General features: G+C 31.8%; 1 protein-coding gene across 16 annotated transcripts in view; it reads left to right on the top strand.

The window, feature by feature from the left end:
* Positions 1-25531, top strand: part of LOC118184279 (tyrosine-protein phosphatase Lar-like) — a 732937-nt gene that overhangs the window by 435134 nt on the left and 272272 nt on the right. For all 16 annotated transcript variants that reach the window (XM_085819916.1, XM_085819920.1, XM_085819919.1 and 13 more), the window contains one exon: positions 19148-19241. The gene's annotated coding sequence lies outside the window, so the exon portion shown is untranslated. The remainder of the gene's footprint in view (positions 1-19147; positions 19242-25531) is intronic.

Here is a 25531-nt window from a genome sequence, read left to right as displayed (position 1 = left end):
TGCTAATTTCCATTAGAATTCCGGCAAAATATATAACAAATAAATTCTCTTCGAAAGCTTTATAATGTATTTCTCCCGCCTTCTTAGCATGCCTTCGTGGTGTAGCGGTCGGCACGCTCGACGCGTATTCGAGGTGTCCGTAGTTCGAGTCCCAGCGAGGGTATTGCTTGTTTTTCAAGTCTTCTGCTTCAGAATAACCTACTAACTTTACAGTGGCGCCCGAACTAATGAAGGTGGCGGATGATGATGTTTCTCTACCACAAGGATTTCGCGATTTGGTCCCCAAATCCCCAGTCGCCTCTCCCGCCTTCTTCGCATGCTTTCGTGGTGTAGTGTCAGCACGCTCGATGTGTATTCGAGAGGTCCGTGGTTCGAGACCCGGCGAGGGCATTGCACATTTTTCAAGTCTCCTCCTTCAAAATAACCTAATAACTCTGCAGCCTTAACTAAAAGATTTAACTTTTTTTGAATGACCGTTAAATTTTGGCGGACTTTTGAATATGAGATAAAAGTCGTTTGGCGAAGTTATATAACAAACATGACCAAAATGTCGCTTTTAGGCTCTTTAACTGATGTTCGCGAACTTCATGAGCATCATGTCTTTAATTTTGACATCTTAAATATGACTCGCCTGTAACAAACAGCTTATTTAAGTATAGTAGATTCCCTCTTAACTGGCTTCCGTGTAATTAATTTAAGTACGAAAATCCTTAAATAAGCAAAGTATTTACAAACCACTGAAAGTTCCGTAATTATGTATTTTAAATACGAAATAAAAAATAAACACTTTGTTCATTAACGATGTCACACACTCCTTCTAATTAAATAAAAGTATTTAGGAAGATGGGGCGTAATTTAAAGAGACGGTGTCAAAGAAAGTTCTTGACAGCTCTCAGTGAGGAAGCTAACTCTGACCTTAAGCTTCATCGAATATATTGAAAACGATTAATATAAAAGAAGCTACTTATATGATAACCGAGTCCTGGTCAGAGATTGCCGAATCTGCAATGATAAAATCTTGGCGGAAATTTTGGTCACCGTATCAAAGAACCGAAGAAGGAGAGACAGTCACCGCAGTTGAAAAGACAGACTTTTCTACTAGCAATTTTGCGTCGTCTTTCAAATATCGTAGTGGTTGCCAAGATTTTGATGATGAAGACGTTAAGCGGTGGTGGACCGCTGACAAGGATTTTCACCAAGAAACTTTGTCAGATGACGGCATCATCGGAGCTGTCGCTGATGTGGTTTCCGATGACGATGACATCGACATCGATAACAATGCGACTTCCGTCATATCACATCAGATGGACTAAAAACACTGGAAATGGATTTATGGTATGTGGAACAACAGGCATTGGCTTCATCCATGGATGTGATGCTTTTAAGAAAATGGCGAAATTATCCAGCGAGTATCCGAATTTCTAGACTTTCTAGCAGAAAAAAAAGACTGAATTTTTTAAACATTCCTACTTATGGTATGTAAAACTTTGGTAATAAACTGACACATTTAATAAATGCTGGCTTTAATTATAAAACAGTGCCTTTCCATCAATGAAATAATGCTTTTTTCATTCTCCGCTTTAACCGAAATTTCGCTTACATGGCTTAACCCCGGTACCATTTAGACCGGTTAAGAGGGAGTCTGCTATAGTTTATTTTTGAAATATAATTACATTTTCAAATCATAAATCCCATTTAAAAACTTTTTTTAGTTTCTTTGAACCATGTTTTAAAAATTCTTTTCTCCTCTTTCATGATTTTATTGCAGGCATTTATCATGATTGCAGGCATTTAAATACACCCAGGATTCATCTGTTATGACAGCATTTTTTCGATTTTTGTCCAGATAAATGTTTCTCGTAAAGAATTCTGGTTCACCTTCTGCGTTCGGCGAAATTTTTCGTGAAAAAAAATGATGTATATTTTGCTTTTCCCTATTTTAAATTTTAAATCAGCCTTAATGATTTTGTTTCAAAGTTGACACCAAACATTTTAATGATTTTGAAACTGTCCTTCGATTTGGCGGATTTTCTTTTACCATTAAAGGTCTTACCTCTGCAACATTCGAAACTTTCCATTTTTATCTTGCATATAGTATATTCGAAACAATTTTTCAGCTTGAAGCCAAACTTTGACTTTTTTTTTTTTTTTTTTTTTTTTTTTAACTTTCTTGTTGACAGTATTACCTATCGTAGCTTTTTCGGCTTTCACAGCGTTTCTACTTCCTTGTACGAATTAAAAAGGAAGTATTGTAATCGTGAAAAGTTTCAGGCATCATATTTCAACGAAAATATCCATTTTGACCGCTATCGAATGCAATTTAACGATGTTTTTGCGTGACATCTGTACGTAAGGACAGAATAAAAGACTCTTTTTCTCCAAAAAATGTTATAAAACTGATTTAAAATGAATTCTGAAGATAATTTTTCGTGGCGTGTGTACGTATGTACGTATATTGCATAACTCAAAAATGAGTAGCCTCGGAACGTTGAAATTTTGTATATGGACCACTAAAACATGTAGATGTGCACCTTGTATTTTGGTTGCAATCGGCCGCACCAAGCGTATATAAATATATGTGTATATATCCATTCTGTTATTCGGTTCAGTGATTTCAGTTTCTTTACTCTTATATGTTTTTAAGTTGTGCATTTTTTGCTTTAAATAATGATTGAATTGTGTTGTTCTTATCTTCCGGTTAATGTTTTTTGTGCCTTTAGTAAATCTGCATGCAATATTTGTGGTGTTATCAACAATTCAAAAGTTTTTTAAGTGCAGCTAAGCCTAATTATTTTTGCTATGGCGGTATGTTTGTTTACATTTTAAACTTAGCAAAATAGCGGATTTGTTTCCAATATAGAGAAACTAAGCTTCGCAACAACAAAGATAACGCCGTCTTTAATTATTGCGAATTATTTTTTTAATATAGATATTTTGAGTTTTTATATATTTTTGCCTTGTTGAGAAGTGATAATTAATTGAATGAGAGATACTAAATCGTCTATGAAAAACGGTTTCTTTTTTGTTTTGTTTGCTTAATTTCTTTTATACATCGTTCTAGATTTATTTTAGTATTTGAATAGAAAATGTGGCAACGATTAGGTAATTCTTCAAATGATATAAAATTTTGTGCATTCTGAGTTATAATATGAACGAAATATAACTCTGTTAAGTGAAGCTAGCGCCAGAGTGCCACCATGGTAAACAAATATAGTGAATTTTAAAGAGTGCATTTATTCTATTGTGGTTTATGCGGTATCGACGAAGTAGATTTAATTCAATCCAATAAGTTTAAATGAAATGGATTAAAAAATGCATATAATTTAATATTCCGTACAAGGAAGTCATGTGGTGTACAGATCAGATTTTTTAATAATCATATACGAACAATTTTCTTTGGAAAGAACACAGACATAGTCTTCCATCCATTGCTTCTTTAAAAGCGCCATTTTGCATGAAAACAAAACTGTTAAGTAGCAGACGATAATTTATACTTTCAATAAAAAAAAAAAAAAAAAAAAAAAAAAAAAAAGTGCCTGTCCCTGTAGCATGAGTAATGTCGATCTTGAGCACGTGTTATTTAGATGCTCTTCTATGAAAAACATTGTTCTAAGATTTATTCCAAATATTACTAAATTTAATACTCTAAAGGATCTATGTAAAAATACAGTGACTAAAATAGAAATTGACAAATTTCATAAAATATGTGTATCTGTAAATGAAACGAATTTACATATTGATTGTGTTTAAAATTTCTCTATTTTAAGTAAAACTAGGGTGTTTATGATATTCTGTTATTTTATTTCCTTGTATATATGTAAGTAAAATTTTTTTATGCATGTAAGTAACATGTGTTATATTTTGTTTTACAAAGTATGTAATAATGTGTTATTTTTTGGTGTAGCTACTTTATTTTAAGTTAATATTTTAATTGGTAATTCTATTTAAAGTTATTTCGATTCTGCTGCTTATGTGCCTGATTTAGGTCTTGTTTTAGACTTACACGTTTCTTTAATTAAATAGCTCCACTAAGCCCTGTTAAGCCTCTAATAGCGGTACAGGAAGTTCGATCAGTCATAATACTTTCAGTAACAGTGCTTAAATTGCGCATAATTCTAGTCAGAGCGCACCGGCGCTTCGTTTTTGTAACTGAACAACAATTTCAGTAGAAATTTGATCTCGAAAATTTTATTTTTTTGCAATAAAATTATATTACAGCTCGCTTATTAAATTTTGATTTATCTCTTTACATTTTATTTAATTTAAATTTAATTATTTAACTGCGTTTATCTTTAATAATTTAACTATTTTAATAATTTTAATTAATTTTATTTAATTAAATAATAATCATTAAATAACAATTGACAAATACTTATTATCAAAATTAATTAAATAATAATGACTCTCGTAATAATTGACTATTTAATTTTTAAATTATTAATGATTTTAATAGCCATTTTATTTATTTACTTTTGTTGTTTTTTGTTGACGGTCTTCCATAGGGCTCCGGCACTTTTAATTTTAGAAATTAAGCCCTGTTCAGCAATACAGTTGCAGTTAAAAAAAATTCGAAGCAGGTGATTTTTTATAGCAAAGAAAAATCATCTAAAGGATAGGCGAATATTATTCTGGAATCCCTTATATAGAAGATTTCTTAGCATATTTAACTAAAGTAATAATGAACAAAGAATTGTATTTCTCTCTTCCATGTATACATTTTGCATTACATATTTGTACATTGTACAAAATTAACATCCCCATAATTATCTTATTTTGTAATCAATTTTTTACAATAATAGAATCTCTAAATTTAGGTATATGATCCCTCGATATTTTTAGCGGGGGAAAAAAAAAAGTCTAACATTTTCCGTGACAGCTAAAGTCCTCCGTCACTTTGTAAACTTCAGTGTCTTTATAGACTTTGAGCGACCGCAAATTGGGGCAGTGGAATCTACCCAGCTTGAATCAAAAAGCAAACTCTAACTTTTCTTGTTGCCATCATCTGTCGATAAAAACGTGTCAGTGAAGACTCTCCGTGCTCTTCAAACTCGCTCGTGGATGGTGGGATGATGTCAGCGGGTCGGGTGAAAATCTTTCTGCTAGAATTCTTTCCCACTCCCATTTTCTTTCAAGATGGATGAACAGATGGCCCTGCTGACTCACTCCTCGCCTGGCGAGTTGTTTACAACCAGCGCCAGAAGACGACCACTTATCATCTCTCACCGTTTCGTCTTCCTCCTCCTTCTTGCCCTTAATGGAACTCGAAGTTCGTATCTCGAGTTACATCGGGTTCCTTTCCGGGCAGTTGATGGTGTCATCACCCTTTCCACGGGACTCGGGGAAGAATGGATTTGCTTATATAAACACGGAGGGATTTGGTATTACATTTAGCAGACGGATTGGGTGCAGGTTTATTAATATTACATGGTGAATTTCAGAAAATGTGGGCTGGAGTGATGGCTGATGTCTTCTCGGATTTCGATGCCGTTATTTCGCTAGCTACTGAATGCCTAAATGCCTGACTTCCAGTAAAATTTGAATCCATAAATCAACAAGACATGGGAAAGAAATAAAAGTTATCTTCTATGTCTTTCAGATATTAATCAGTGCATTACCTTATCAAATTTTACGAACTTCAAATTGTATATTCTATATCATCTACGCTGAAGGAAAGCTTTCTAAAATCATCTGTTCTTTAGGAAAAATGCTTTTCAGCGATTTAAAAAAATTTTTTTTTTTTTCGAGTATCCCGTTTCAACGGAAATATTATTTGAACGATGCTTTTCTGTACGTACGGGCAGAATAACGGACTCTTTTTTCCGAAACAGATATTGAAATGAATTTATAAGAGATTCTTTCGTGACGTCTCTACATACGTACGTAGGTTCATATGTGTGTACCTCAAACTAAAAAACAAGTAGCCTTAGAAGGCTGAAATTTTGTATATGGGACTTATATAACATGTAGTTGTGCGCCTCCCTTTTTGGTTGCAAACGGCCATACCAAACGTGTATATATATATTCTGTTACCAGGCTCAGTTTTTTTATTCTTATATACCGGTAAATTGTGCAATTTTTGCTTTTAAAGTGAATGAATTATGTTGTTGTTATGTTCCGGTTAAGGTTTCTATGCCTTTAGTTAATCTGCATGCAATAGTTGTGGAATTATCAAAAATTTAAAAGTTTAATCAATAAATGACACCAAACCTAACGAGGTCGTCATTTGTTTACAATTGAAACAGTTAGTGTAACAGTGAATTAAGTCAGTTGGTGCGCCAAGTTCATTGTCTTTGTTTTTCCTTAGCCGGACCAAAAGCTAACTTTCAATTTCAATTTCAGTTTTCAGTTTCAACTCGTTCTGAACGCATTAAGAAAGGTGAAAATAAGGCGGATATTTGTAAATTTTCAGAACCTAACGCTAAAAAGCTGGGGAGGGGGGATACGTAAGGAAATGCGGTAGACGGTTATGGGACCATATCTTCTATATATACGAAATTATTGTAAGAAATTTTTTTAAAACATTTTTATTAGAAAGGTTATCCTATCCTAGAAAAAATTATTTTGTGTATTAATATTACCTCATTTAATTGGTAGTGAAATGCGAAATTATTAATAAAAGTTTGTAAAAGTAGTTTAAATGGGGAAAGGGAATAAAAACTGTTGATCGCTGTCTGTTTAATGTTTCAAATAAAACTTTTCAACGTTACGTTCTTCTTGCTTGTAAGAGACTCAAATCTCCGCCATGCAATTATCCAAAAATACTAAATAATATTTCTAATCGTCCCATAACGACAAAAAAAAAAAAAAAAAAAAAAAAAACTCAGACACGTGTCTTTGGAACCTTACTAGTTAAAAGCAAATAATAAATGAAAACAAATTACACAAATTAAGATGAAATTTAAATGCAAAAAAATTTTTCAAATTCCAAATATATTTAATCAATGTGCCGAAGCAGCATTAAGCTGATAACCATTATATAATTAAATAAATAATAGTTACTAATTTATTTCTTCCCAGTAAAAAAAATTTTTAAAAAATTACGCATTTTTTTAAATCAAGCAAAGATCAGTAAAAAACAATGATAAACATACAATTAAAAATGGAATATTGTTGCGTGCGTACGGGTTCGTAGTAGATTGAATGCCTAAGTCCGATAATAGGTTAATAAAATTAATTTTTATCAAAAGGAAATTTTCAGAACTGGAATTTTCCTCAGAGATATTCGTACAAGTGTTCACAATATTCCGCAATATAATCAGTAGTTAAACAGACTGCTAAAAACGTTAAATACAACGCAGTTGAAAGCGCATCTAAAGAGAAAGCTAATGTCAATTCTCGTGGAAATAAACAACTCGCAACAACAATAACTGCCCTAAGATCGTGTGTCTCTGGCCTTTTATAGTTTACAACCAGTCGCGAGAAATTTCTAGTACTTTCTGCTTGAGATTTCTGGAAAGTAATAAGAGGATGGAGATTACGGTTACAGCTAACTTAGTGATTAACCATTTACTCTGTTAAATCTAGTGCTCCTGTATAGCTTTCTCTTAAAATTTGTCTCGCGCTGTATTGCACGGGGAAATACGACAATTTCAATTATAATTCTACTAAAATTACCTATCTAAATACAAAATTCGTAATAATCTATTATTATTGGTGCTATTTTAAAATTTGCAAGTGCTTAATAACTTCTATGTACGGTTCTTATTATTTTAATATTCATTTCTCTCGGTTAAATAGCATTCATTCTAGTTTCTATAAACTTCCTTATTCAATAAAAACAGAACGCTTTATTTCAGTGTATCTCCATTTCATATCTTCTGCTCGTTTTTAAATGAAGGAGGCTTTTTCCTTTAATGTGTCCGTTCTGGTTCAAATTATTTGCTCATTTTCCCTCGTTTGTAATGAATGCACACACATTCTCGTTAGCACTTATTCCGTTTCAGGGATGCATCTGGCAACGGTATCTACGAAAGCATTTTGTTGTCCGCTTCAGCTCTTACATTAACTCATCCATTCATAATTTTCTCTTTCACTTTTCTTCTTTAAAAAAAAAAAAAAAAAAAATTGCTCATCAGCTTCTTTTCTTTAAAGAGGAGGAGTTCAACGACTGGAGGGCGAGCTCATTGGCGAAAACAATGGAAAGGGAGCTGAACACGAGAGTACGGAAACGGTCTCTTTTGTGCGATTGCCTGACTCATCATCCATTGTTTCACGTCTGTGTCGTCTGCGGCGTCCGCCCCCGCCATATGTCGCCTTCCCACGTGGAACGTTCTCTCTTCCGAAATTGCAATCGTCGTCGCCGTTCCTGCAAAATGCAATTAAAATTAGATTAATGGGTTTTATGGAAGGAAAAAAAAGTATTCTCTCACAGGAACGCTTTTTAAAGTTATGCGTATTGGAGCGTTTTAAACTTCCCCGCTTGCAGAAACGAAGAATTTGTGGTTAAATTTAATTTACTTTTTTAAATTTTAAATGGAGACACCTGTTTAAGAGCTCCTTTAAATTGTACTAAAATGTAATAATAAGTAATATAAAATTGCAGTGTTATAATTGTTTTTAACTTCAGTGTGGATTGTGAATCTAGGAGCTTACAGAGGATTCGGAACTTAGCAAATTTCAAATAGAAATCGTGTGCTAGTAGTATTCTCCTACCGCTATTTACATTGTGCTGTATAACACCCGATGGTATCTTATCTCATTCTGCTACCACTACTCCATTTACTGTTTATTAAATTTTGCTGTAATGGTAAAAGCTTTATAAATATATTCTTCCAGTGAATTCGTTATCCATCCTAATTCTTTTACAGAACATGTGAATTTCTTTATTACCACCGTTATGTATGACATGGAGTCTTTCACTAATATTTAATGTAGCACCACTTTGCTGCTACCAATCGATTTGCTATCTACTGTAGCACCATTTTGCTGTACAGGCGAAAGCAGATTTTTGTAAATTCGTGCGTCCAATGAATTTCTTAGTTATCTTTATTCTTCTACAGAACATCTAATTTTTACTAGGAAGCATTATAATCGCGAAAAACTACGGGTATCATATATCAAAGAAAATTTCCATTTTCACCGCTCTCGGTTTCATTTAGATGATTTCTCGCTTGACATCTCTACATATTGAAAGAATAAAAGACTATTTTTTTCCAAAACGGGTTGTAAAATAGATTTAAAATGGATTGATTTTTTGGGGGGGGGGCGTTTTCTATGTACGTACATAATTAAGTATGCATCTCGCGTAACTCAAAAACAATTAGCCGTACAGCATTCAAATTTCGGATATGAAACTGCTATAACGTCTAGTTATGCACTTCCTTTTTTGTTGCAATATACTTACTCTTATAGTCGGCTCCCTGAGCTGTGTTCTGCATTCTTATATGTTGCTAAATTGTGCATTGTTTGCTTCAAAACTGATTGAATTATATTGTTCTTATATTCTGAGGTTAAGATTTCTATGCCTTTAGTTAATCTGCATGCAATAGTTGTAGAATTATGAACAGTTTAAAAAAGGCGCTAGACTTAACGAGGCCGCCATTTGTTTACATCTGAAACTCTTAGTAGAATAGTGAATTGAATCAGTAGGTGCACCAACTTCAGCTTTTTTTCCACAGTGGCACCGAAATTTAACTTTCAATTTAGTGTATCGAACATTTTGTCTTCCTGCCCGTTGGCCATTGCTTGTTTTCTTTCACTAACTCTAATTTTAATTGAAAAAGTTGTTGTTTTTTAATTGTTTTTAACTGTGGTGTTTTAGGCTTCTCTGTGTTTTACAATTTTTAATGAAGATGTTTTGAGTTTTTATGTATTTTTGTCTTGCCACGAAGGAAAAACTGAATTGACTGAATGAGAAATATATTTCTAATGGAATTCGGGGAAATGAGTTTAAATCAAATGCAGCAAAAAATGTGTATAGTTTAATAAGCCTCGTAAGGAAGTTATGTGGTGTCTTAAAAGTAATCTTTACACTGATATGCAATTTCGTATCCAGTTTGCCTAAATCTTGCTAACTAGTGTATTAATATTCTTCTACTATCATGGAACCATTTGCCTACTGCCATTCCATTTGCTGTCTATCGTTGTTTACATCTGATGTCCCACTTGAGTGGTACACGAAATCTGATGTCCAGTGTAACAAATCAGAGGTGTGTGACTGCTATTTGTTGTATCACCAGTCTGCTGCCAACATTCCATTTGCTGTCTGTTGCAATTTACGTCTGATGTCCAGTGTAACAAACCCATGATGTCTATCTACTATTTTGTATATCATCAATATACCATAGCCATTACATTTATTATAATATAAACCTTTTGTTTAACGCAGTGATATTCTAAACTGTGGGTCGCGACGCAAAAATTGATAGTGTGGTCACAAGGTGGCTAAAAATCCTGAAAAATCTGAATTCATATATAACTAGGGTCAACTCTCTTATTGGAGTCCCGGAACTGTTTTAGGGAGTTTTACTGCGATGGAGTTTGAATACCAGTGGTCTAGTCCAGGAAGATTTGGTGTCTGAGTGCTGTTTTGTGTATCACCGTTCAATTTGCTGTGTATTGCAGTTTACATCTGCTGTCCAGTACAATAAACAGGAGGTGTCTGTCTACTGCTCACTGTAGCACCATTTTGCTACCCATCTCCAGCTGCTGTCTACTTTTGCTTATGTCTATTGTCCACGATAACAAACACATGGTGTCTGTTTTCTATTTCGAGCATCACCAATTTGCTATCATCACTGTTGGTTGTTGTAGTTTATATCTGATGTTCATTGTAACAAACTTGTGGTGTTTGCGACTTAATATAATGCTATTTTGCTGCGACACTCCATTTGTTTTCTATTGATGTTTAAATCTGGTGTATAACCGTTTAAATTTGATGTCCAGTGTAACAAATCCGTGCCGTCTATTTTGTGTATTACCAATTTGCTATCACCATTCCATCTGCTGGTAATTACAATTCACGCCTGATGTTCACTGCAGTAAACAGGTGGTGTCTGTCCACTGTTTAGTATAGCATCATTTTGTTACTCCACTCTATTTGCTGTCCACTGTTATTAAATCTGATGTCCAGTGTAAGAAACCCGTGATGTCTCTGTGCGATTTCTTGTACCTTCATTCCATTTGCTGTCTGTTGCAATTTAGGTCTGATGTCCAGTGCAACGAACAGGTGGCAACTGTCTACTGTTTAGTGTAGCACCATTTTGCTACCCCACTCCAACTGCTGTCTACTGTTAATTACATATGACTTTATACCGTTCACATCTGACGTCCGATACAAACCCCTGGCATCTCTCTTCTGTTTAATGTAGCATTATTTTGCTACTCCACTCCATTTGCTGTTAGTTTTATCTGATGTCCTACCGTTCACATCTGATGTCTAGTGTAACAAACCGTCGTGTCTGTGTGCTGTTTTATTACCACTTTGCTGTAGCCGTCCACCATTTACTGGTGTTTGTAATTTACATCTGATGTCCGTTGTTACAAACTTACGGTGTCTGTCTACTATTTAGTGTAGCTCCATTTGTTACATTTCGTATGTTTAGTTGTTATAATACTTCCGTTTATTTTGTTACTATCATTCCATTTGCCGTTTTTTACCACCATTTTATTTCATCATTCCGTTTGTAATTTACTGCTGCTAAAAAGTGTCATTCTGAACTGTTAAATGGGCAAACTTTTGTAATTATTTATATACATGCATATGTATTTTTCTACAAAACAACTAATGTTAAATGTTAACAAAACCTTCGCGTGCGTCAACGAATTTGGGCTGTATCAAACCGAAACGACTCGAAATGCTTTATCAGTAAAAGTGAAATAATAAATAACACAGTGCGAAACCCGCTCTGCAAGTATCATTGCAACCAACTTTCCGCGTTTCAAGCTCGCTTTCGAATACCAGCCACGAGTAACGCCTGTGTGCGGACGTTAAGCAATATCGCATTAGCGAATGCAGTGCGTCACGCCGATTTAAACTTTCTCCCGGAAATTAAGTCTCCCGAAATGGGGCAGCTCGGCTATAATTTGAGCCACCAGTAATAGACCCTGGCGCTCTGAAGTTACTCAATTTATCTTAATTAGCCGTGTCGCCGATCCCTCTTGTCCTTAATCATATTTTTGCAGTCTTAGCATAATAGGACTCTCCAATTTGTTCCTAAATGACTTGAAATTTTAAGCTGGGCTTTCGAAAATAGCAACCTCTTTTAAAATGGCCAGTGTTTAGTATTTATTCTTCAGATTATCTATTTTTATTAGTCTTTATATACTAACCTCGGTATACGTCATTAATCCGTTCCATATCCTTGGAAGTATATCGAACAAACTCTTCCAGTAAGAAATAGAAGGGAAATAACGAATTAATTCTTACAAAAATAATCCTGTTGTTATTATTATAACACTATTTAACCCTTTGACTACGAATTAAAAAAAATTACCCCGGTTTCTATCCAAGTGAACAAAATAAAAGTATGTCATAAACAAAGTAAATTTAGTATTTGGGATTTTTTGCAAACGGTTTTCAAACCAAAGGCTGGGACACATATGTCCCAGCTGTAGTTAATGCTGGGATACGTATGTCCTACACGTAGCGATCGACTTACAATTATTATTATTCTGGAAAACTTTATTACATAAAATGGATTTACATTGTATGGTATAGGGTAAAGCATTCTTTGCATAATTCAACATTACAACACTGGGCAACTCATATTTATTGTTTTCTCTATGTTGAGTTGTGTACAATTAGCATAGCGGCGTTTTGATTTTCCAACTATTCGCTGATGATCCCCAACATTCAGGAGATTTTAAGTACTGTTTAACGCAGCAGTAATTTTTAAATTTTAGTTGGTCATATATGGTCGCTAGATGTGTTTAAACGGAGGATTCCTAGAAAAGACAGCTCCGCTGGAAGCGAAGTCCCGCCTAGCTATGGAAGCCATAAAGCGGCTACGCGCGATTGAAACCTCGCCGAAAATGTTTCGGCTGCAGCTCTGTCCTGGGTAGAGATAAACCAATCAGACGAAAGTTCTGCTACTGAAGGATCTCGCGATCTCAATCTGAGCAATAATCGATTACTGTTGCAGTAACGGAAAATGGTAACTTAGCTACGCGGGTTTCCAGGACATGGGCGGATTCTGAGAAATGTCCCTTTCGACGTCCAAGCCCTCGTAGCGGAAACATATGTGAATGGGACTTTAGTAGTCAAAGAGTAAAATAACAAGTGCAGTGGGGGAAATATATCCTGCACATAAATGAAGCACGGTACACGATTCTGCGTACAAATCTTTTTCTGCTATCCAGATGAAAATCCATTTTCCAACGTACTCTAATGTCTTTGACCTTTGTTTGGTAATGGTTTTCATCCCTCTTCGCAACGTTAGCCGGTTTAATATCTTCTTTTCCACAATTATAGATATTATCGTATTCGGGATAATATCTACAATTGTGGACGAAGAATCTGCACAAAATACGTTTCAAATACTAAATCCAAATGAAAATAAAATCGATGATCGAATGTCAGTACAAAAATGGCTGTCTAGTTTAATATTTTTTTTTTTTTTTTTTTTTTTTTTCCGTGAGATTTGTACGTATGGCCAGCATAAAGGACTCTTTTTTTTTTTTTTTTTTTTTTCCCCAAAACGGATTGTAAAATGGATTCAGATAAGACGTTTTCGCGACGTCTGTATGTACGTATGTATCTCGCATAACTTAAGTGTAGCCATAGAGCGTTGAAATATTGTACATGAGACTGCTATAACATCTAGTTATGCACCTTTCTTTTTTCGCTGTATAAATTTAATTGAGTTTATTTCAGTAAAAACAATTTTTTTTTTTTTTTTTTTTTTTTTACATATGGATATTTTTTTGGGGGCATCGTTTCTTTCAAGCATTTCGTTACTATATTATTAAAAACGAATAATAATAATATATTGACACATTTTTAGTAGCTACAGTAAAGCTGTATATTAATTATACCAGTTAGATGTATTATTAAAATAAGAAAAAAGAAAAAAAATGAAAGCTTTCAGATTTTAAATTACGTCCAAGTAACGTTTTGTGTGTTACCTTTATTTATTAAATATCATGGTCTTTGCACTTAAACCATAAAATTCAGTTCACTACCAATGTCGAAAAATAATTTCAAAATTAGCATATCTTTAGAATTTCCCGTACGTAGTTCCGCGCCCTGGAGATAAAACGTTTTCTTTATCCGTAGAGTGTTGCCATTGCTCGCTTTTAAATCGTTGAGTTTGCTAATCAAAAATTAGTCAAAGTTTTACAAAATATGAAATCGATAATAATACAAATTCCAAATTTCAAATTTGGTCTTCCACATGCCCGTATTCGTAGGAGGATTACGTCATTCAAAATTTGATGGCTCTATGTACCGTTGTTTTATCATAATGCGAGAAATAGACAGACATTTATGCAGATTTTTCATTATTTAATTTCTTCAAATATAATGCAAGACTACCATTTGGTGGGAACAGTTTGAAAAGTGAAATGGACATTTATAGTAATTCAACACAAAATCGCAAAACGAAAACAATAGTCCTTCAGGGACAAAACTAATAATATTTACATATATACAAAATTTCGTAAAAATACATTCTTAGTGACAGACAGATTTTTCAGTATTTAAGAATAGAGATAAAAATTTCCTGTTTTTGTATTTCTCTTTTAATGTATTTGAATGCATATACATTTTTTCTTTATGTGCATAAAGTATCGATTGTAATTACATGTTTGCAGTTATTACCGAAAATTCAGACAGAGTCAAAGAAGCATTGCGCGGCAGGGGGTTCTGGAGATTTGGAAAAAGTAGTTATTAAGTGTTGGGAAATTTCGCAGGCTTTTTTATACTCCAGTAGATGTAGACGACGATTCTTCAGGTAGAGACCTGTAATCAAATGAGTCATAGATTCTTTTATTTCCTATTTCATTTATTTTTTTATTAGTCTTGGAGGAAAAAGTGGTCCGTCTTGTTGATATGATGGAATAACTTTTTTTTTCTTTTTTTCTTTTTTTTTTTTTTCAAAAGAAACCCCTAACGCCTTGGATAGAATGTAAAGTGTTTTCCGTGAGTCCAAAAAGGGATTTCTATGAAACCTCTAACTTGTCTAGTGTTTTATACCGATTGTTTTGTTTGTTTTACTTTTAATTTTATGTATTATTTTTACTTCCTTATATGAAGTAAAGGAATTATCGTAATCTCAAAAAATTTCGGTCATTATATTTCAACGGAAATATCCATTTTGACCTCTTTCCAATCCATCTCAACGATGTTTTCTCTTGACATCTGTACGTACGACAGAGAGAGTAAAGAACTCTTTCTAAAATGGATTCAGAAGATATTTTTTTCATAACGTCTGTACGTAACGTATGTATCCCGCATAGTTCAAATACGAGCTTCCGTGGAACATCAAAATTTTGTATATGGGAATGTTATAACATGCAGTTGTGCACCGCACGTTTTCGTTGCAGTCGGCCGTACCAAACATACATATTTTCACTGTGTTATCCTGCGCCATGACTTCAGTTTTTAAAAAAATTTATATATTGGTAAATTGTGTATTTTTGCCCTAAAAGTGATAGAATTATGTTGTTCTTATGTTCTGATTAAAGTTTTTATGGCTTTAGTTAACTGCATGTAATAGTTGTAAAATTATCAACAGTTTAAAAGCTAAAGTGGCGTTAGACCGAACGAGACCGCCATTTGTTTACATCTGAAACTCTTAATAGAATAGTGAGTTGAGTCAGTAGGTGCAGCAACTTCAGCGTCTTTTTGCACAGTGGCACCGAAATTTAACTTTCAGTTTAATGTACCGAAATTTTGTGTTTTTTGTCCATTGGTCGAATTGCTTGTTTTCCCGTAGGAACTGTAATCTTAATTGCAAAAATTGGGTTTTAATTATTTTTAACTCTATTTGGTGTTTTAGCCTTCTCTGTGTTTTACACTTTTTAATGATGATGTTTTGAGTTTTTATGCACTTTTGTCTTGCCACGAAATGAGAAGTGAATCGATTGAATGAAAAATATATCTCTAATTAAATTCGAGGAAGTACGTTTAAATGAAGGGCAGCAAAAAATGTGTATAATTTAATAGGTCATATAAGAAGTCGTGTGATGTCCACATCAGATATTTTTTAATATGTCCTGCATTGGTTCTTCTTTAAACATCTAACTTGTTGAATAGATAAAATAAAATGTTATATTAAATAGAAGTGTATTTATCTATCTATCTGTATCTATCTATATGCCCATCCTCTTGCTCGGCTTGGTATATATGTATATATACTTTTGGGGCGCCCGACTGCAATAAAAAAAGAGGTACATAAGTAGATGTTATAGCATTCCTACATAGAATTTGATAGTTCGATGGGTAATCGATTTTGAGTTATACAAGATATAAACGTACTTATGCACGCATGTCGCGAAATCATGTGAATCCATTTTAAAACCATTTTAGAATCCGTTTTGGAAAAAAAAGAGTCTTTTATTCTATGTGACTTATTTATACAAATGTGACACAACAACAACACCGCCCACTCAAAAAAAAAAAAAAAAAAAAAAAAAAAAAAAAAAAAAAAAAAACACGTTCAGACGAATTCAAGCGCGGTCAAAAGGATATTTCCGTTCCGTGTACATATAATACCCAAAATTTTACACAATACATGCTTTACTTCGTACAAGGAAATACAAAACGGAGGAGTTTGGAGATATTAAGATAGATAATGATTTTGTCAAGAGAGACAGCATTTTCCGTCGGGGCAAAATATGTTTTCTCCCTTAAACTTCTAAAACAGATGTTAACTAAAGTTCTTCTATAAATCAAAGTGGATTTATAATAAATCATATTCACGAAATTTAATTTTGTGCAAAGTAATTTAAGGAACTTTTTTTGCAAAGCTCATTCAAAACCAACTTTAATCTAGAAATAATGTTATATTTTATGTTTTCTTTATGATTTATCATTTGATCTATTCTCAGTATGAAATGTATTTTTAGAAAGACGAATTATTTTTATCATCTGTTAATTTATGAAAAATACCAAATTGTTTATTTTTGACTTTAATGGTTTATTATTATTATTTTTCAAAAATAAAATAACTAGACAAAGTGTGAAATTAACAATCTATTACACACTTTGATCGACTTAACTAGTTATATCATGAAATACGTAGTTATTCTATGAAATAACTGAATTATACGCTGTAACGAAATCAAGGAACAAGGTTCGTCTGCTAAGTTTTTGGAATTGCTTAAAATTTTTAAAGATTTCCAAATACATTTTTTGAAAACTTACTTCGCATGGTATGTAAAACATCTCTCCGCTTCAAGTCGCCGTAAATTTCTGAAACATTTTCCAGTAAATTTTTTCTGCGTAAGGAGATTATATAAGTACTTGAACAGCAACTGAAATTTTAGTGACCAAGATATGTATTTTATAATAAAAACAGAGATGCGGTGTTATTATTATTATTATTTTTTCTGTTAATTTTGCAACTCGCTCAATCTATTTAATTTACTCGTGTTTACATTATGTTTTTATAGGCGATTCTGCCGACCACCTTTAAATATTAAAAATCATATGTAAAAATGACAGAAAAAGCTTTTTACTATTTGAATGAGAATGTAACATTATCTTATAATTGTAACATTTGCTCCTTAATTGTTAATCTTTGTTATTTACTTTGTAAGAACTTAAAAATAATGTTATCGTCATCCAAAAACCAGCGTTATTAAAATAGAATACTTACAAATGTTATTGATAAGGTGGTGCTGCCATCTGTCGGGTCGTTATGAAACAATATGATGATTGAAATGATAATTTATGACAGAAGTTAGTATCAATTCATAAAGATTCGGAATAATTTTAAATTATTCATTTAAAACTCAGACAGGAAATATCGCTGCAGGATTTTCGAAACTTTCAAATCAAATTCTTTATGATGATATAGTTATTTTTTTTATTAACAGAGAAATTAATGAATATTAAATGTATGGCTTTATTTATGTTGTAGGTAAGCCCATAAATTATAAATAGTCAATTTTTGAGTTTTAAATAGATGTTCTTAATTGATTCTATATTTCTTAAGCTTTTAATTCAGAACTGTTAAAATTTATTATTAGCTATTTAACCTTAAAAAGTTATAAGTTTATTTTTAAGTTACAGTTTATAATGTTGATTTTGCATGATTAAACTGATATTTCTTAATTATTATGTTTGACTGAATGAGCCATCAAAGGGAGATTGAATACAATGAGTAATTATAATTATTGAGTCATGAAAGGAAACTTTAATACAAAGAGGTAAGAGGTGCTTTTTTTTGTGGAAAATATTCCAAAATTTGATTTTGCTGCTACGAAATTTTGGTAAAATTTGCGAATAGTTAACTGAATTTAGAATTAGAAATCAAACCATATAATTAATATAATTAATAACTATATAATTTGTACCTTGCTATTTTTCTTTTCAATTAACATAATGAAACAATCTTCGATTAATATAATGAAAACAATGATTTTTAATACCATATTAATTTCCGACTTTGTGAAAAAATGGAATTATAAAAAATTTGTGTTATTTTAGGAAAACTGATTTTGTTTCAAAATATCAAGAGCTATATATAATTCTAATATATAACCTAAGTCGCGCTTTCGAGATATGAAAAATGCAAATTAAATCTCGTCAATCGGCGTAGTAGAATAGCAGATATAGAACTGTCTTTTTTGGGGGGGGGCAGAGTGTATTATAGTTTGAAAAACCTTTCTATAGAATCCTTTCTAATTATGAAATATTTTATACGGTAAAAGGCGTTAAGGAAATTGTTCGTCGTTGAGGAACTGATCAGATTGAATAATTTTTTTTAGCTTTTAAAATTTGTTTTTATTCAGATTTAAAATATTTTCTTCAATCACAATGCGTTGATTTCGGTGTGTTATCAATAAAGTTATCTGACCTTTTTATTTAATAATAGTTTTAAAATTTTATTTGAATTTATATATTTGTATCCTATTTTAACCGGTAATTGCAGTTTTCTTTCTCCCCTTCTCTTCCAAGTGGGATAATCGCTATGTTATGGTACCGTACGTATATTTGTTTTATTGTGTCACAACCGCGTAATTTGTAATCTTTTTATTACAGACACCACTTTCTGAAATGACTGAAATAATATTGAACTGCCTCATCCCAAAGTAAAAATACATCTCAGCACGTGCAGTGTTCAGAAAAGTCTCTGGTAAGTAAAATTAATTAGCTCTGTATTTCTTTATGAATTGCTCATAAAAATCATTTTAAATTATTTAAATACCACTGCCTGTTTTGTTTAACGTTTGATAACTTTGCAAAGATAATTGATAATTTAAAAGATACGAAAGCTAATTCATAGTTTATAATAAAAGTAATTGATAATAAATTAGGAAGGCATTGATAATAAAAAATACAAAAGGTAATTGATAATAAATTCGGAAGGAAATGATAGTAAAAAATGCAAAAGATAATTGATAATATAAATAACTGGTAATTTATAGTAAAAATAATTCACATTAAATTATGAAAAAAAAGATAATAAAAATGCGAAAGATAATTGATAATTTAAAAGATGTATGTATTAAATATAAAAATTATTAATAATTGAAGATACAAATAAATAAATTTAATGGTATTTATTTTTGTATTATTTTCATTAGTATATTATTTATTATGTACATTAGGAAGAAATTGATAATAAAATATTCAAAAGGTAGCTGATAGTAAAGATAGTTATTTATAGTGGGGAAAGTGCAAAATCGCTCACTGCTTGGCGCGTTTTAAAAATTGCACATACTCGGTATCCATGTACACGTCGACCTATTTTCACTTAAAAAAACATCCCAGAATTGCACAAAAATGGCATTGCGCACACTCTTGACTTTATCCACGTACACATCGACGTATTTTCACTTAAAAAGTCAAAGAAAATTGACAAAAATCCAATTCTTCTTACTCTTATAAAAAGCGCCAAACAAAGAAGTGGGCGATTCTGCACTTTAGCCATTTAAAGTAAAATAATTGATAATAAATTAGGAAAAACTGATAATAAAAATACTGAAGATAACTGATAATTTAAAAGATGTATTAAATATAAAAATCATTGATAATTTAATGAAGATAAAAAATAAATAAATTTAATATTGATGGTGCATTTATTTTCATATAATTTTCATTAGTATGTTATTTATAATACATATTTCATGCTTTAAGCTATCTACTATATTCTAATATTTATACTGCAAGACTGAAAGTTATTTTAATGAGATTGATTAATTAAACGAGTCTTTAGTTAAAATAAATAAATGGAGATTACTTAATGAAAAAATAAAAAGCTATTTAAATTTTTTTTTAAAAAAGTGCTTACTGTTAATTTTGTAAATTAGCAGGCAGAGCAATACATAAATTCATTGCTAATTTTTTTTTAATTATTAAGGCTGCTTCTAATTAATATTACCTCTAGATTACTAAATTTCAGTAACTTGAGGGTTGACATATTTCTTAATCATATTTTTCATTTACCAGTATAGCTTTCTAGTGCTTTTTAATTGCTAGTTTTATTTGATTCATATTTTTTTCTGTTTTTATTATTTATTTTGTCAATTAAATAACTCTTATTTGATTTGCTGGCTTCATTTTAGCATTTATTTAAAATTATTTTTGTCCATTTACTCATTATCGGTTTAAAATTTTTTCAAGCCATTTTGCAACTGATTTTTGAGTAGTGTGTTCTCTTTTGCTTCAGCGCTTTGATTGGACTGTGACTTCTTAAATAGCTTAATAAATTTTTATCATTATTTGAGCAACTCTTTCACCCTCCCCCCAAATTTGTCCGTTGCTGATATTTTCTTCTTTATGTGTCTTATTTATCTAGTGATTTTGTTTTAATTTTTTATGAAAAGCTAGTGCAACTTCCCCAACCCAACACCCCCAAGGTTAATTCTCTCTCTCTCTTTCTTTTAATGTCTTTTTGTCGGACATCCATTTGACAATTTTTGTTCTCTTTTTATATCTTCTGTAGTCTGAATTTCTTCATGTTCATTCTTAATTTTAAAGTCCCCCCCCCCATGTCATGTACAGACAGTCAAAATGAATAGATTGCTTGTGTAGTTTATTTTATTTTTGATTTTTTTTTTGGTAGTGTTAAAGCATGCTTTTGTATAATTCCTGTAATAATTATGTTTATGCTGTAATTTAACTATATTGATATAGTTTTATATGACTATATATTTTAACTATTAAGATATGTTGTTGAAGTTACTGGTTTTTACGCTTATACTATAATTATGTTTATAATTATTACATATATCTGTGGTCTCAAATTGCATGTGGGTCGATTGCACAATCCTAAAACAGCTGAGGGTGAGAATTCTTTTTTGACACAATTAAAAATTTTTTATCAACAAAACAAAAAATATTTTAACTATAGTTTAAATTTCACTTATAATGAAACATACTGACAGATAATTATTAAATTTTCAGATTGACATTTGTTTCAAATAATTCTAATATGTTTAAATAATTATTCAATAACTTACCTTAATATAAATTAAAACAAATTATGAAAACTTTCCGAATAGACAAAACTTGACAATAAATGATGACAACCCTTTGACATGTCTTTTTCACTTATTCAATTTTTCTTCTACTCAAAAGTATATATATATATATATTTGTATGAATATCATTATAAACTTCTTTTTGTCTTACTACAGCATGAGTGTAGCCATAGGGAGAAAAAAAAAAAAAAAAAAAAAAAAAAAAAAATGACTTTGTCGAATGGACTCTTTTCTTATTCATTTTTAACTGGGAAAATAACTGTTCGACTCTATATATATGGCTAAGCAGTGTAATTATTCTTAGTCCAAAAATGCGTAGCTGAGCGTATTTATTTATTTATTTTTGAGAAGTGCAAATAAAATTTAATCAAATCTATATCTTATGTTGATCAAGATCCATATTAAAAGACCCAGTTTAAATGATTTTCCACATTTCTTTTAAATCCTTGGAAAAGATTTATATCAGATTGTAAATTAATTATTTAACAGCATTTATAGATTTTCTAAAGTATCACGTTCGTTTTTAATGCTTATGATGTAAGGAATATGCTAATTTCTTTGACAGTTAAATTTTGAGTTAAAATTCCTTTCCTGTCTTCCTGAATTTCAGCTTACAACTTCCAGTCAGAACGTAGTTTTAGAAATGCGTTTGAATGCAAATTGAGGAGAAGTATTTAACCGTGAAGTTCTGCTGTGTTAGAGAACCAATGATTCTGGCTAGCACGCATCCGCCTTTCTAGGCTACTCTCTCTTAAGCTATTATTACGCTCAGCCGTAACTTTAGGCCCTTGATAGCTTCGCCGTTATTGTTTGATAGCTTTTCAGTTAAGATTAGTTAAGTTTAGTTCTTAGTTTCTTAAGTTCAAGCCCGAGTGGCGGCTTTATTGTCAAACTCCAAGACAGAGTTCTGTTAAACTTTATTGAATAATAAAGGGTAATTTCACCCTTCTTACATGTTGTCTCTATATCACGAACTCAAGTGATTAGTCGCTTACCAGTTCTTAAGATTCTTCAACTTAAACTGTAACTTAAAAGTACACGAATCTTAAACTGTAACTTAAAAGTACACATCAGTGAAAATAATGTAAATTCGGGCTTCAAATAATGCAAATCTTAAAATATTTGCAACAGCGTCGTTCAGCCAATGCATAGTTCACATGTATTCGCGGACTACATAAAATTGTTTTAGGGACGGCATGGGATCCACAGATCGCCTTTTATGTGTATAGTGTAATTACATTAACTGTCATTTATTAGCCATAACATCCTTGAATATTTCCACTAAATAAGCACAGTTTCTGAACAAGTGTGCTTGAAAGTAAGTGTTTGTGAAATCTGATTAGTTTATTGTTGATGCATTTACTGATATTGGATTGCATATGTGCATTTCTTGTAATTATATATTCAGTTTTGGTTTAATTACGTTAAATCATATGCAATAGAATTGAATAAATCACACTAAATAGCAAATGAAAACCGTTTTATTCATTCTGATTTTATTCATGAACTTCATTTGTTTAGAGTTTTACAGTATTTTTATAAAGGTGCCAACATTATGCTGGATTGGCGATTTGTCGCCAAATTTGTATTTCAACGCCTCTTGTCGGGGATTAAGGCTATCGTTTCAATTAGCCTTAGTTATTATATCAATAACATGGTCGTAATATTGAAATATGCATTATCTTAATATTGGTCGCCAGGTTTGTTGGCTTATCAATGTGTTTGCAGTTTTAATATCAGTTTTCAACAAAGAAATTTGATTCATTATTTTGCAAATTTCAGCATTATTTTCATTAAATGTAATATGTTTTTACGGTATCATTAAAACAGTTCCTGTAAAAATTATTTCAGTAATTCAGTAAGTCGAAATGAAGATATTCTATTAGATATTGTAACGTTAATATCACTTTGTATTTTTATTGGAGTGTAGGTTTTTTTAAAGAAATCATATTGTGATAGTTACCTGTAGTTTAGCCATTATTCCTCTTCATTTGGCCCTCCAGCGGCCGAGCGGTAAAATCCCTGAAGAATGGTAGTACCGACCTAGGTTCAGTTATAGGTGAACAAGCCGACTGCATGGGCGTTTTCATGGTTTTCTCTATGTGTATCTTGTTTACGAGCTGTTTTCCCTTCGAAAGTCCTCCACGAAGGCATCTCTCTTTTTAGGCAGATAAGCCATAGTGTGCTTTTCCATAATCAACTAAACCAAAACCAAACCTTCTCATCTGGAATGTTCTGTTTGTAACCGCTTTCTTCGGAAGTTAAATGACTCGCATGATTTTACTCTGCAGGTTTTTTGGACGATAAAATGAGTAAACAAATGGGGGGGGAGTACGTGAGGAAATACAGTATCATTATTAGTTGGTTGTTGATAATTGGGTATCTTTCACAAAGTATAACGTAAAAGGGTGGGGAGATGAGAGAGTTTAAGGATGGATTTTTCATCCTTCTTTTAGAGCAGGGGTGGGGTGTTGAACTATGACATATTTAAGCAATTTTGAATAGATTTCATTTGGTTAACGAAGCAACTTTAAGAATAAATGATAATATAAATTTATGATAAGAATTTAAGGAATTTAAAAAAAAAATTATATTTGTTTTAAAAAAATGAATAGTTTTGATATGTTTTCCAATGTACGGGCATTACTGAGTGCTATATAACATTTTGTGCATTAGATAAAAACTGTAGTAGTTACGTATTTATTCATAAATAATGAAATTAATAAATGTTCTTATTGCATCTAAATGCTTATGCGCTAGTTTGAAAATGTCTAGTGTAAATGATGAAGAATCATCAAGAACATTTATTTTTTTGATGGAAATTTGATGAAAATTCTCCACGCCACACACATTTTTTTCTTTGCTATTATTTTCTCTTCGCCTTTCTGAGTCACATTAAGCAAGATGCTGATGACACTGCTAACGCTAGAATAATAACTAAAGTAAACTCATGCCTTAAATTTCATTCGTGTCATATCACCTTAACACTAACATCAAAAATGTTCACAGAATGCAAATCATAAAATTAGATCATTATAATAAGGCTTATAACAAAAACCTATAGATTGCACTATTGGGATCTTGAAATTAGCGATTTTAAATGCAGAAAAATAACATCTTATCCATTTTGCAAAATAAAAGTTTTAAAACTTAGGATTTCATTTAAATTGCTTTATAAATCTTTCCCACCCACAGCTTCAAAGCAAAAAATAATTAAAATTAAACATTTTGATATTTTCCAGTCTTTTCAAATATTCATTCATACAAACTTTATGAATAAGCATGCTATCAGAGCAAAAAATTAACCAAACATTTTGAACCTTCTTTCAACTTCAGTAACAAATTGTACAGGTGAACCTGGAGCAAATCATTTGCATACTTTCATTAGCTTATACCCCAAATATAAGTAGTATAGCAAATATTAAAAAATAAAAAAAAAAATAAAAAAGTATGGCGGCACTCAACCTCTGTAAATGTGAACGTTGATCAACTGACTGTGGCAACGTCACACACATTCGCTTTTTTTTTTTTTTTTTCTCTAAAATTACTAGCTAGACATATTCAAATCGTCATGCATTTTTCTTTTTTTATAAAAACGGTGTTAATGTCTTAATGATAGGTATTTAATATACACGTCAAACAGTATTTAATATACATGTAAAACAAACACTATATTGCAGTCCCTTACATGTGAACTCACTCATCATCAAGCAAATAATGAGCTGCATAATCAGATTCTCTCCAATCCACTGCGGAATAAATACATTAAGGTTTAGTATATTAATTTAGTTGTAGTTACTAATGGAAGGCAGGCAGGGCGGCATTTACTACAATGCATTCATTCATTTCGGCCTCTGTCATCACGGGTAATTCGTCCAGTTTGACATTTCGATCTGCCCATCGTTTACAGGTGTGTCCACCGGGCTGGATCGCCCATGCA

The sequence above is a fragment of the Stegodyphus dumicola genome, chromosome 7, assembly GCF_044657685.1.
Source record: "Stegodyphus dumicola isolate Sdum_Otavi_A_Nest chromosome 7, ASM4465768v1".
Lineage (NCBI taxonomy): Eukaryota > Metazoa > Arthropoda > Arachnida > Araneae > Eresidae > Stegodyphus > Stegodyphus dumicola.
This window is presented reverse-complemented; position numbering and strand designations above follow the sequence as displayed.